Source organism: Trachypithecus francoisi, unplaced genomic scaffold, assembly GCF_009764315.1.
Source record: "Trachypithecus francoisi isolate TF-2019V2 unplaced genomic scaffold, Tfra_2.0 Lachesis_group6, whole genome shotgun sequence".
Classification (NCBI taxonomy): Eukaryota; Metazoa; Chordata; class Mammalia; order Primates; family Cercopithecidae; genus Trachypithecus; species Trachypithecus francoisi.
The window spans coordinates 28,193,697-28,207,256 of NW_022681471.1; positions in this window are offsets into that span (position 1 = coordinate 28,193,697).

The window sequence follows — 13,560 nt, forward strand, 5'->3', positions numbered from 1 at the left end:
TAGTGTGCAATAATGTCCTATGCACACTACTGTATAGGACACAATCACTCGCCTTCACAGTCACCCACCACTCATTCACTGACTCACCCAGAGTAAATGCCAATTCTGCAAGTTCCATTCATGGTAAATGCTCTATACAGATATGCCATCTTTGCCTTTTATACCATATTTTTACTATATTTTTCTATGTTTAGATATGTTGATATACACAAATATCATTGTGTTACAATTGCCTACAGGATTCAGTTCTATAACAAGTCATACAGGTTTGTCTATGTTGTATGAGTATGCTTTGATATTTGTGCAATGACTAAGTCGCCTAATAATACATTTCTCAGAGTGGATCCCCATAATTAAGTGATGCATGACAGTACTAGCAATGAACAATCCTAAAAGCAAGTTAAGAAAACAATTCCATTTACAATATCATCAAAAAGAATATAATACTTGGGAATAAACTTAACCAGTGTAGAGAAAGGCTTGCATACTGAAAACTATGCACTGATGAAAAAAATTAAAGAAGAAACTGATCTATGAAAAGACATCCTGTGTTCATGGATTGGAAGATTCAATGTTGTTAAAATATACATATTACCCAAAGTGATCTGCAGATTCAATGCTATTCACATCAAAATCCGAATGGCTTTCCCCCCCTACAAAAAAAACTCTAAAATTCATATGGAACTAAAAAAGATCCAGAATAGTCAAAGCAGTTTTGAGAAGGAAAACAAAGCCAGAGACATCACACTTCTTGATTTAAAAATAAATTACAAAGCTAGGTAATCAAAACACCATGATATGTGCACTTAAAAATTTGTTAAAAGGGTAGATGTCACAGTAAGTGTTCTTACAACAAAAAAACAGAACAGAACAAAAAGAGGCATCAGGAAACTTTTGGAGATGATGGGTATATCGATTGCTTTGATTGTGGTGATGGTTTCAAGGGTATGTGCATATGTGTAAGCTCATCAAATTGTACTTATTAAATATGTATGGGGTTTTGTAGATCACTTACACTTCAATAAAGCTGTTCTTAAAAATACACAATGAGATACTACTTACTCACTAGGATAGCTATAATTTTAAAAAATTGTAAAAGGCAAATGTCGGTAAAGATACGAAGTAATTGGACCTTGATATATTACTGATGGGAATTTTAAATGGTGTAGTCTCTATGGGAAACACTTTGGTGGTTCTTCTACAAGTTAGGCGTAGAATTACCATTTGACCTAGCAATTCTACTCTTAGGTATATACCCAAGATAATTGAAAACAGATGTTATCACATGGTATGTACACAATGAAGCGTATACTTGAGTTTTCGTAGTAACGCTTTTCACAATATCCACAAGGTGGAAACCACACAAATGTCCATCTACTGATGAATACATAAACAAGATGGGGCATATCTATACAATGGAATATCATTTAGCCTTAAAAAGAAATGCAGTACTGATACATGCTACAATATGGATGAATACGGAAAACATTAAACTAAGTATATGAAGCTAGTCACGAAAGGTTACATATTGCATGACTCCATTTATATGAAATATCCAGAATAGACAAATTCATAGAGACTGAAAGTAGTTCAGTGGTTGATAGGGCTAGGGGGAAGGGGGTGTGGGAAGTGACTGCTTAATGCGTAAAGAGTCTCCTTTGGGAGTGGTGAAAATGTTTTGAAGCTAAATGGAGGTGACAGTTGCACAACTCTGTGAAAACGCTAAAATACATTGAATTGTATGCTTTAATGCAGTGAGTTGTGTGGTATGTCAATTATATCTTAATAAGATGGTATTTTTAAGAGAAGAAAGAAAAAATGAATGGAGGGGTACTGTATCACCTTGAGTTCACCTATTTAGTAGCCTGGTGAATCTATACTAAGGGGCTCTTCTTCTCACTCATTGCCAGTGTCGCTGGATGTGAAACCCTTTGGGTAGTCAGAAACTGAAACCCAACTCCAAGTGAGGGGCATGATATCTAACCTTACTCAAGCCAAGAAACACTTTGCAGGACTGTATTTCTCCTTTTCTCTCTGGCAGAGTGGGGTGGTGTTTGGTCTCTTTAAGCACACTATACCTCACTATATCAAACTGGAAACATAAAGAAATCCTGTATCTTGCCCTGTGCTCCATTGTGAACCAGCACACATGTCCATATCGATATCCGAGATGAAGTTACTGACAGCAGGGTATAAACGCTGAAGCTGCTGCTGTAGAAATTTCCCTGACAGTGTGACTAGAAAGTAAAGGGAGTCATCATTTAGTTCAACATAGACTGAGAGCTTTGAATGAAACTCTGTTTGAGATATTTAAATTGTACAGTACCAACAAAACACGAAGCCAAGTCAAATCATTAGAAATTCCAAGATAAGATGACAAGGTGGTCCCACCTTGTTAGGGTTTTTGATGCCCCTACTGTATAAGCCAACAACTGTGCTCCATGTCCCCCAAAGAAAATCTATGCCAAGTGGTCCGTTGCTTTGTAAATTGCCACATCTAAATTAAGAAGGTGAATTAATTGTTTAAAAATGAAGTGTGGCTCATTGAACTTAGTAGTTTGCATATTACTTGGGGTTCTCAACTCTTCTTATAGTCTTGTCTGTGTAGGAAAAGGCCTCTATTCATTTCCCGGGCTTTAGGAGCTTCAGGCTGGGGCAGACACATTTGGGACACATCCCAAGCACTGACTCCCTCTGGCCTGCATTCTGCAACCTTTCTATACATGTGCCTCTGCCCCAACCAGAATCACATAGCTTATCCCAGTAACTATGGTAAGTCCAGCCTGCTCCAATGACCCACATTTTTTGTTCTCTTCATCCCATTTGTCTTACTGATTGACCAGAAAACAGCCACCTAACTCCAGAAGATTTCCCATTACTTGAGCATTGACCATGTGCTCAGCAATTTTAGGTACTTTCCATGTATTAATTCATTTTACACCATAAGGAATTCCTATTACTATACCCATTACAGGTGAAGAAACTGAGGCACAGAGAAGTTAGGTAATTTGCTTAAGATCACACAGAAAGTGAGTGTCAGAGCTACGATTCAAACCCAGACAGTCAGGCTTCAGAGCTCAAGCTCTGACCCCCATCATGTCTTCTCCACTCCTGGCTGGAAAATGGAAGGATAATAGTACCCAGATTACAGCACCATTGTGATGATTAAATTATTATTATTGGTTTCTGGAGTAGGCTGGCCATTTTCTGAGCAGTGGTCTGGAATAGTGAGTACATTTTGCAAATTAGGTGTCTGGAACAAGCATTTAGTTTAATAAATCTAAGTGAACCTAAAGTGAAGTACTGTATAAGGGGAGTTCTATAATAGTGCATTTCATTGGGAAGAAGCTGTCTCAGTATATTTACATCTAATGGAACACAAGAAGAGTCATTTTGACTTTATTTCTAAAACTGACTCCCAAATAGCATCTTCAATTCAAAATAAAGCTTTTCTGGTCATAATAACTTGTGGAACAGTGTCATGCACTTGAATATCAGTGCACCCTGTTCTGAAGCCCTTTGCTATACTTTAGTGGTGAAAGTGTTAGTAAACATCGCTTTGGTGGCTGTTTGTCCACTAGGGCATGTTGGCCCTTCACGCTCCACCTCAACTCATTAGGCATCATATGGAAGAAATTTGTCTAGGGGAACGATTCACTATATAAGCAATGCTCTTATAAACATCAGGAACATGGGAGCTGACAGGAGGACTGCAGCGAGTTCCTGTCACCTTCTTTTATGGAAATTCATGCTGCTCAAATAAATGCTATACTCACTTCTGGTTTCTATGCTAGCCCACTCTGTAAATTCAAGGGATTAGATGAATGCAATATGCCCATATCCTGAAGAGCAAACTAGAGAATGGCTCAATTCTTAAAAGCCCCATAATCCTCAAGAACAAACCAAGGCTTAAGCTAGTCAAGCTCAGAAGCTAAGAAATGAATCAAATAAATAGTTTAAACACCTCTCCCTTGGGCTTGGCTTTTCTAAAGGAGAGAAAAGGGCACCAGGGGAGCAAATGTGGCTCCTTGTTGATTAATTAAGAGCACTTAGGCAACATTCAGCAGAATCAATCATTTGCAGCCTGAGTTTGTTTTCACTCAGACTTCTACATTGTCAATTAGTCCCTAAAATTACTTACGTGATTTGTGCTTTTAGGATGTCAGGTGTTAAAATTACTTTTCAGTACAACCCACAGATATCCTGACTGGGTTTATTTATTTCTTTCTTTAAGGAGGTAGGGATTTAGGGGAGAAATCATGGTGGACAAAAAGAGTTTGTTTTCAAAGTGAGGAGAGATATGGAGAGAATGTAGCTACTGATGAGAGAAATGAAGCTCCCAGACTTTTAAGGGAAATAAGATGCACACATGGGACTCTAAAAAAAGGCACCATGTGATCAGGGCACAAATAGAGCCACCCAGTCAAAACCATCACAGCTAGCTTTGGGGAAAAGGATATCTGGTCTTGGGTTTAAAAGATAAATTTAATTTTGGCAGATGAAGGAGACAAAATGAATAACTGCCAGGTAGGGGTCACTCAGAGAAAGGCCGGTAGCCCCTATGCACTGGAGTTGGGTGGGCATGACAGGAAGGAGGAGGAGGAAGGAGCTAAAAGTGTAAGTTGGAATCAGAGTGGATTAAAGATAGGGTGAACACCAAAGGGGCAAACCAATTAAAAGACTATTACAAGAGTGCAAGACAGGGATGAAGGCCTCAGCTCGGGGTATGAGCAGGGTGTGAGGAGGACACAGTGGGGAGAAGCATCACAGAGATAGTCTCAAAGGTCAAATTGAAAAATCAGTGGTAACGCCACACAGTAAAACCAAGATAAGCAGCAAGCATTCTCACTGTACCACCTCCTGAAGCCTTCTCCCCAAACGGGAGTCAATTATGATTATAGTGCAAAGGAGTAAATGAGAGATTAGCATGGGACGCCCCAGTTGACTGAGTCAAAGAGTAAAATGAACATGCAGTCACTTCAGGGGCCTATTTGACTATGGAAGGGACATGTAGTGCTGAGGCAGCATGCCAGGTGTGGCAGCAGCAGGCAGCACAGCTGGCAGTGTGCTCTCAAATCAGCAACAGCACTGCTGCCCACACAGCATCACTGCACAGACAATGCTGCCATGCACACACAAGCCTTTGGAAAAGATCCCATTGGCACATGAGTGCTCCACTATGAGTAGAGTGGTTTCAGTAGCAACATTTGTATCTGCATTTCTATTCCTTGGGATTCTTAGGATTATAAAACTCAAGGCTAGACTGGACCTCAATTTTCAACTGGTCCAACCATTAGAATCCTTTCCATGATATTCCCACAAAATGGTAATGCAGTCTGTCCTTGAATATCTCCAGGAATGGGGAACGCATTCTATCTTTGGTTAGCCCTGCTATTGGTTCTCTTTTGTCTACTCTTCCCTAGCAATTACTGTGTCAGTAATTATTGAAGGCTCTTTGCCAACTTGATTGCACTTAATCCCCACAACATCAAATTTTACAGATGAGGAAACTGAGGATCAAAGAGAGAAAGTTACTTGTCACACGGCTGATGAGTGGCAGAGCTGGGACTTGAGCTGCTAATTTGTCTGACTCTGGTGCTCCCTTCATTAGAACTAAATCTAAGCCAATCTGTCTCCTTATAAATCCCACCCACTACTATAGTTACAGCATTTCTTCCAGGGAAGAGGATGCCCTCTTTGAGGTGCAATTAGAGACACAAATCTCGATCCCTTTCATCACCTAAACACTTGAGAAACACTGACAAGACTATGAAAATGAAAGGCAAAAAGGCCACGTATCAACACTTTCAGAAGGGTATCCTATTCCTGACTCCTCAATGTGGCTCTCAGGCTTCTGCTGTCCCAGGGGTCACCGACGAGCCTTCTAACCAATAAATATGGTGGCCACTTCCAAGTCTTCATTTTTCATGAGCTCCAGCTTATGGAAAATTTATTTTCATTTGTGGGATGCTTCATTCAACAAATATATTCTGAGTGCCTACCATAACCCAGACTCTGGACTGTGTTCTAGGCAGGCACAAGATGAACCAGAAATAGTCCCTGGACTAAAGAAGTGCCCAGTCAGTCTGTCGTGGAAGAGAGGTGAAAGGCAGTAATGATAATACAGGAGTAAAATGCTGTTCTACAGGACTGTTGAAGGCTCCCTTGTAGCATGAAGGAAGGAGTCACTATCTTTGCTTGGCCAGTTGGTAGAAAAGCTTCATCACAGCTGAACTGGGCCTTAAAGGATGAGTAGAAATGTTCTAGGCAGGGAAAGTGATGATCATATATACAAATTCCTATGTAACATCATCACTTAGCTGCCTAACATCAAAGCAAACTTAAAATGTTCAAAATAAAATTATTGGCTATTCATGCACTTTAACTTCTTCCTCCCAGAATCTTTCCCAACTCAATGAATGGCAAATCAGTTACCTCACCTAGTCAGGCCAAAACTCTTGGAATCCTCTGTAACTCCTCTCTTTCTTTCATATCCTCTGTCTGATCTGTCAGAAAATCCTTTGAACTCTGCCTTGAAAAGATATCCAGAATCTGACCACATCTCATATCTTCCACTGCTACCACCCTGGTCTGTTGAGCCCATCATCTGTCACCTGGGTTATTGCAGCAGCTTCCCAACTGCTCTCTGTGCTTCTGCCCTACCCCCACCCCAGGAGCCTATTCTCCAATCAGCAAAGAGCATGATCCCACTGTCATGATATAAATATGCTCATGTCATTCCTATGTCCAAATCTGCCATCAGCTTCCTTTCTCACTCTGTGTAAAAGTCAAAGTTCTTATCATGGTTTACAAGTCACTACATGATCTAGCCCCCGTTTATACTTTGGCCTCATCTCCTATTTCTTTTCTGCTTCACTCACTTGTGTTCCAGCCTCACTGGCCTCCTTATTATTATTTGCATACACCAAAAAACTTCAGGCATTTCCCCTTGTTGTCCATTCTCCTGGAATCATTTTCCCCCAAATGTCTATATGGCTTTACACCCTGGTCTCTGCTCAAATGTCACCTTCACAATGAGTTCTTCCCTGACCACCTTATTTAAAATAGTATCTTTGCCCTCCAATCATTACCACCTCATTTGCCCAGCATTCTCTACCCTCCTTCCCTGATTTGCTTTTCTTTGTTGCACTTATCATCATCTAATAAACCAGATACTTTATTTATTTCAATTCTGTGTAATCTGCCTCCTGTTCCTATATAATATAAGCTCCACTATATCAAGGATTTCTTTTACTGTTTTATTTTCTACTTTTATATCCCCATTCTCAGAGTAGTACCTGGTACATGAAAGGTACTCAGTAAACAGCTAATGAGTGAATGAGTGATGGCTTTCTGAATATGGAGGTGGGGAGATAGAAGGAAATGCTATAGATGTCTTATAGGTCCCAACCAGGTCCCAACTGAATATCAGACCACAGAGACTAAGAACACACCAAAAGGAGCATGTTTGCAGAGTAGTAAGAGGAGACTGGGATATTTTGGATTCAAGCTACCTGTGAAATATGCAGAAAGAGTTGTACATGGGACTTTAGAATAATGGTACAGGAACTGAGAGGAGTGCCAGAGTCTATTTATCAAGTTAGGCTAAGCTTTGCTGAAATGATAACTAAGTCCCTAAATCTTAGCAACTTAGCATACCAAAGCTTGATTTCCAGGTCACACATGGTCAGATGCAGGTCACATCCTCTATCGGAAGACTCAGGGTCTAGGTTCTCTCCATATTTGATATTCCCACTTCAACATATGGCTTTCAGGGTCACCAGGGCAAGGAAAGAGAGAGCTTAAGGATAGTAAACTGACTCTCAAATGCCTCATCCTGGGAATAGTCTGTGCCACTTATGTTTGCATTTCATTGTCTAAAACCAGTTACATGGCCCCAACTAACTGAAAGGAGCCTGCAGATTGAAGTGAGTACTACTGACTCTGTCTCAGAGATCATGCAGAAAAGCACAGTTTTGAGCAATTTGGAGAAGTACAAGGGACTAGAGTTGCTGAAAGATTCAATGCCTTATTATGAATTATTGCTGTTGCCACAAACGTAGAGTATACTGATGTCAAAAGACTATCTAAAAGAAAATCCTCTGGTCAGGTAGAACTTAACCTGAGGGAGGAACAGAGAGCACATGGCTAAAGATACAAGAGTACATTAATTAGGGGCTAAGGGGGGTTATGTAACCCAAAATGATTTGAGGACAGGTGCAAGACTAGCAGGGTGTATTAGTCGGTTCTCACACTGTTAATACATACCCGAAACTGGGTAATTTATAAGGAAAGAGGTTTGTTTAATTGACTCACAGTTCAGCATGGCTGGGGAGGCCTCAAGAAACTTACAATGATAGCTGAAGGGGAAGCAAACACATCCTTCTTCACATGGCAACAGCAAGGAGAAGTGCCAAACAAAAGAGGGAAAAGCCCCTTATAAAGTCATCCAATCTCATGAGAACTCATTCACTATCACGAGAACAGCATGAGGGTAACCACCCCCATGATTCAATTACCTCCTACCAGGTTCCTCCCATGACACGTGGGGATTTATGGGAACTACAATTCAAGATGAGATTTGGGTGGGGACACAGCCAAACTATATCACAGAGGCAAGGGAGTCAGGTAAGAAAGCAGTCTTTCTCACCAGGTGTACCACATGTGCTCTGGCTGTGTGCCCTCCACAACTCCAGGAGGTATCCGTTCACAATTTGTACAGGATCAATGTTTCTCACCCCTTGGGAACAGGGGCAGGGATGCACACAAGTTAACCATCACCATCCTCACGGAGGGGCAGAGTAGCTGATGGCAGCAACGACCTCAGTGTAGAAATAAAGGTCTATCCATCTGTGCACTAAAACTTCCTCCTTCAAAAAGGTCTCTGCTCCCTGTGCTTGTCCCCTTCTGTTTCAGTGAGCTTCTGAATGAGGTGTTTTGCTGTTGTTGTTGGATTCAGGGAAACAATTGCTTAATAGATAAATGGAAAGGTTTGTTCCACAATTAGACCAGGGGAGCTTAGGCCTTCTAGTGGCTCTATCTGGTAGTGACTGCAGCCTTTCCAGATGGAGAAAGGAGAAATCTGACTGGATAAGGGAGGTGAGGTACCAAAGCTAGGAAGTTGTGATGGAAAGGGAGTCCCTTTTGTCTGGATTGTCCCATTAACAAGTAGGCATTATTATCACTCCCATATTCCAGATGATAGAGTTGAGCTTCAGAGGCTGAGACATATGCCTATGTATAATAGCTGGTGACAGAGCTCCAATCTAGATCTTCAAGTTCATAATCAAATGCCCTTTTAATACACTATGATACAACCTGTCTGTGGGAGAAAAACTCTAGAGTTAGTTAGGGAGGGAGATGCTTTTAGAAGATGCTATACCTAATGCAGTACCCATTCTGCAGGCTTCGGGGTAGAGAGGGAGCTGTGACCTACATAAACTGTGAATTCCCAGAAAAAGTGAAGAGAAAATATGGAAACTCAGAATCAAAAATTCAGCACCCCCTCCCTTTGTGACAGTTAGTCAAAAGTGTGGGTCACACCGGGTGCGGTGGCTCAAGCCTGTAATCCCAGCACTTTGGGAGGCTGAGACGGGCGGATCACGAGGTCAGGAGATCGAGACCATCCTGGCTAATACGGAGAAACCCCGTCTCTACTAAAAAAATACAAAAAAATAGCCGGGCGCGGTGGCGGGCGCCTGTAGTCCCAGCTACTCCGGAGGCTGAGGCAGGAGAATGGCGGGAACCCAGGAGGCGGAGCTTGCAGTGAGCTGAGATCCGGCCACTGCGCTCCAGCCTGGGCGACAGAGCGAGACTCCGTCTCAAAAAAAAAAAAGAATTGGAAAAAACGGCTTTAAAGTTCATATGGAACCAAAAAAGAGCCCGCATTGCCAAGACAATCCTAAGTCAAAAGGACAAAGCTGGAGGCGTCACGCTACCTGACTTCAAACTATACTACAAGGCTACAGTAACCAAAACAGCATGGTACTGGTACCAAAACAGAGATATAGACCAATGGAACAGAACAGAGTCCTCAGAAATAATACCACACATCTACAGCCATCTGATCTTTGACAAACCTGAGAGAAACAAGAAATGGGGAAAGGATTCCCTATTTAATAAATGGTGCTGGGAAAATTGGCTAGCCATAACTAGAAAGCTGAAACTGGATCCTTTCCTTACCCCTTATACGAAAATTAATTCAAGATGGATCAGAGACTTAAATGTTAGACCTAATACCATAAAAACCCTAGAAGAAAATCTAGGTAGTACCATTCAGGACATAGGCATGGCAAGGGCTTCATGTCTAAAACACCAAAAGCAACGGCAGCAAAAGCAAAATTGACAAATGGGATCTAATTAAACTAAAGAGCTTTTGCACAGCTAAAGAAACTACCATCAGAGTGAACAGGCAACCTACAGAATGGGAGAAAATTTTTGCAACCTACTCATCTGACAAAGGGCTAATATCCAGAATCTACAAAGAACTCAAACAAATATACAAGAAAAAAACAAACAACCCCATCAAAAAGTGGGGAAAGGATATGAACAGACATTTCTCAAAAGAAGACATCCATACAGCCAACAGACACATGAAAAAATGCTCATCATCACTCGCCATCAGAGAAATGCAAATCAAAACCACAATGAGATACCATCTCACACCAGTTAGAATGGCAATCATTAAGAAGTCAGGAAACAACAGGTGTTGGAGAGGATGTGGAGAAATAGGAACACTTTTACACTGTTGGTGGGACTGTAAACTAGTTCAACCATTATGGAAAACAGTATGGCGATTCCTCAAGGATCTAGAACTAGATGTACCATATGACGCAGCCATCCCACTACTGGGTATATACCCAAAGGATTATAAATTACTCTACTACAAAGACACATGCACACGTATGTTTATTGCGGCACTATTCACAATAGCAAAGACTTGGAATCAACCCAAATGTCCATCTGTGACAGACTGGATTAAGAAAATGTGGCACATATACACCATGGAATACTATGCAGCCATAAAAAAGGATGAGTTTGCGTCCTTTGTAGGGACATGGATGCAGCTGGAATCCATCATTCTTAGCAAACTATCACAAGAAGAGAAAACCAAACACCGCATGTTCTCACTCATAGGTGGGAACTGAACAATGAGATCACTTGGACTCGGGAAGGGGAACTTCACACACTGGGGCCTATCATGGGGAGGGGGAGGAGGGAGGGATTGCATTGGGGAGTTATACATGATATAAACGTCATGCACATGTACCCTAGAACTTAAAGTATAATAAAAAATAAATAAATAATAAATAAATAAATAAAGTGTGGGTCACATACTGAATGCTACAAGTGAAGGTAGGTCTGTGTCTTCACTGTCAGACAGCATTCTGATTGATTTGAGGTTAGGCAATAGAGAAGGCTTTCCTGCCCTCCCACTCTCCACTCTTGGAAAAAGGGATTTCGGTGGTGGTGGTGGTGGTGGTGGAAGAGTCCTTAAGGGTACGTAAAAATGCTTGTCCCTCAAGTAGAATAAATGCATGAAGGATTTTGAGCCAAACACAGGAGCTCTAATGCAACTTCCCATATGGAGCAGAATTTCCTCTATTCTACCCATGACAAGAGGCCATTCATTCAGTCTTTGTATAAACAGCTCTAGTAACAGATAAGGAGCCCACACTCTCAAAAGACAGCCTATTTCATTTTTAGCTCGGTGTATTATAATATAAACCCCTGCAGGAATGTTACTCTGCTCCAGCATGAGATAGCCCAAGGAGCAAGTGCATATAGTGAAGCCCAAGTGTAGCAAGACACCCTGAGAACCACAGAACTGTTCATTTTGTATATTTTTCCTTAGAAATAGTGAATGATGGGGGCAGGGTAAGCAGAAGGGAACTTTTCTACAAAGATTCACTTTTATTCTGATTTCTCTTAAGAAGCCATATATAAGCACATTTCTCCAGCCTTAGACCTCAGCAGCAACTAGCATTTTACACCCATGGAAAATATTTGCCACTTTGATGGCCCATGAGATGGTGGACACACTCTGATAGAACAATGGCCTTCCAAACATGACAACTAGGGAGGGCTCATGGGTGTCAGGTTATTCTAACAAGTGCCTTTTTCAACTTGGAAAAAAATGAGTAAAAGCATTCTAAAGTCCAGGGTCTAACTTCCATCCCCTAGTCTCAGTCTCTCCTGTTCTTGCTCTAGGTCATGAACTCATTATTTTTAATTGGACCAGTAGTATAGCCTTATTTGTTTCCAGCTTTCTTTATGGCTTTCTGGCTTTCTTTTCACTATGACGTGTCTAGGAGTAGATTTCTTTTTATTTATCTTGCCTTTGATTTATTGGGCTTTTTGAATCTGTGAATTCAAATTTACAGCCATCATCTTCAATTGGGACTTCAATTAAATATATGGCAGACCTTCTCACTCTATTAATTGAGTCTCTCATCCTCCCTTTTTTATTTTTCCAAATAATTGGTTTCTCCAGACAGAACTCTGGGCAATTTCTTATGACCTATCTTCCAATTCAATAATTCTCTTGTTAGTTGTGTTTAGCCTTCTCTTAAACCTATTCATTAAATTCTCAAGTTACATTGTTATAGTTTTTAGTATAACTAAACTAGTTATAGTTTCGTTTTTTGCCTTGATTTTTTTCAAAATAGCTCTATTAGTCTTTATGATTTTCTGTTCCTTACAGATATTTTCAAACTTAATTTTAATTTTTTGGAATAAAGTGAACCATAGTTATTGTAGTCTTTGTCACGTAATTCTGATACCTGAAGTCTTTGAGAGTTTGTTTTTGTTGTCTATTCTTTTCTACTGGCTGTCATGGTCTATGTTTTTCCTTTTAGGCCAGTTATCTTTGACTATATGCTGGCATATTTTTGAAAAATTATTGTACAAATGATTCTAAGCCCAAAATGATAATACCTTCCAGTAGAGAGTCTTTTCATTTGCTGGGGGTATTTTCAAATGCCTGAGGATACTACTTGTCCAAGGCCATTTTAACCCAGATCATGGCTTTAGGTTCCTTGGACTGCCCACATGATGAGTACCGAGGTTTAGAAGACCACACAAGGCTGGTTACTTATGGGTCGCCATTAACCCAAAGGGGTAGCCACTCAAGGTCTCAGCTGAGAATGACAAGAATGCTAATCAAATACCCTACTTCCTTGGGCCTTGCGCTTTCACTTTTTTCTTTATGATGCCACCAAAACTGCAGCTCAATTTCGTAACTCTCTTCCAGATTCAGGAGAAGCCATCAGGACAAAAGAGGATTCTAGTGCTGGGCTTTCCTCCCTGGGTTCTTGTCTTCTTCTGGATTTTAGCCTCAGTATCTCTCAGTTCTTTATGACAATTATTTCTTTCTACATTCAGCCAGTTTGTTTCATTGTCCTCACTGGAACAGTTAGTCCAAGCTACCTAGCTGGCCATTACCAGAAGATGTGTGCTCTTCTTGCCCTCAGTCCCTCTTCCTCCCAGTGTTTCCTTCAGTGCCAAGGTGCCACTCTGATTGTGTCATTCCCTTGCACAAATCCTTCAAAAGATTACTGT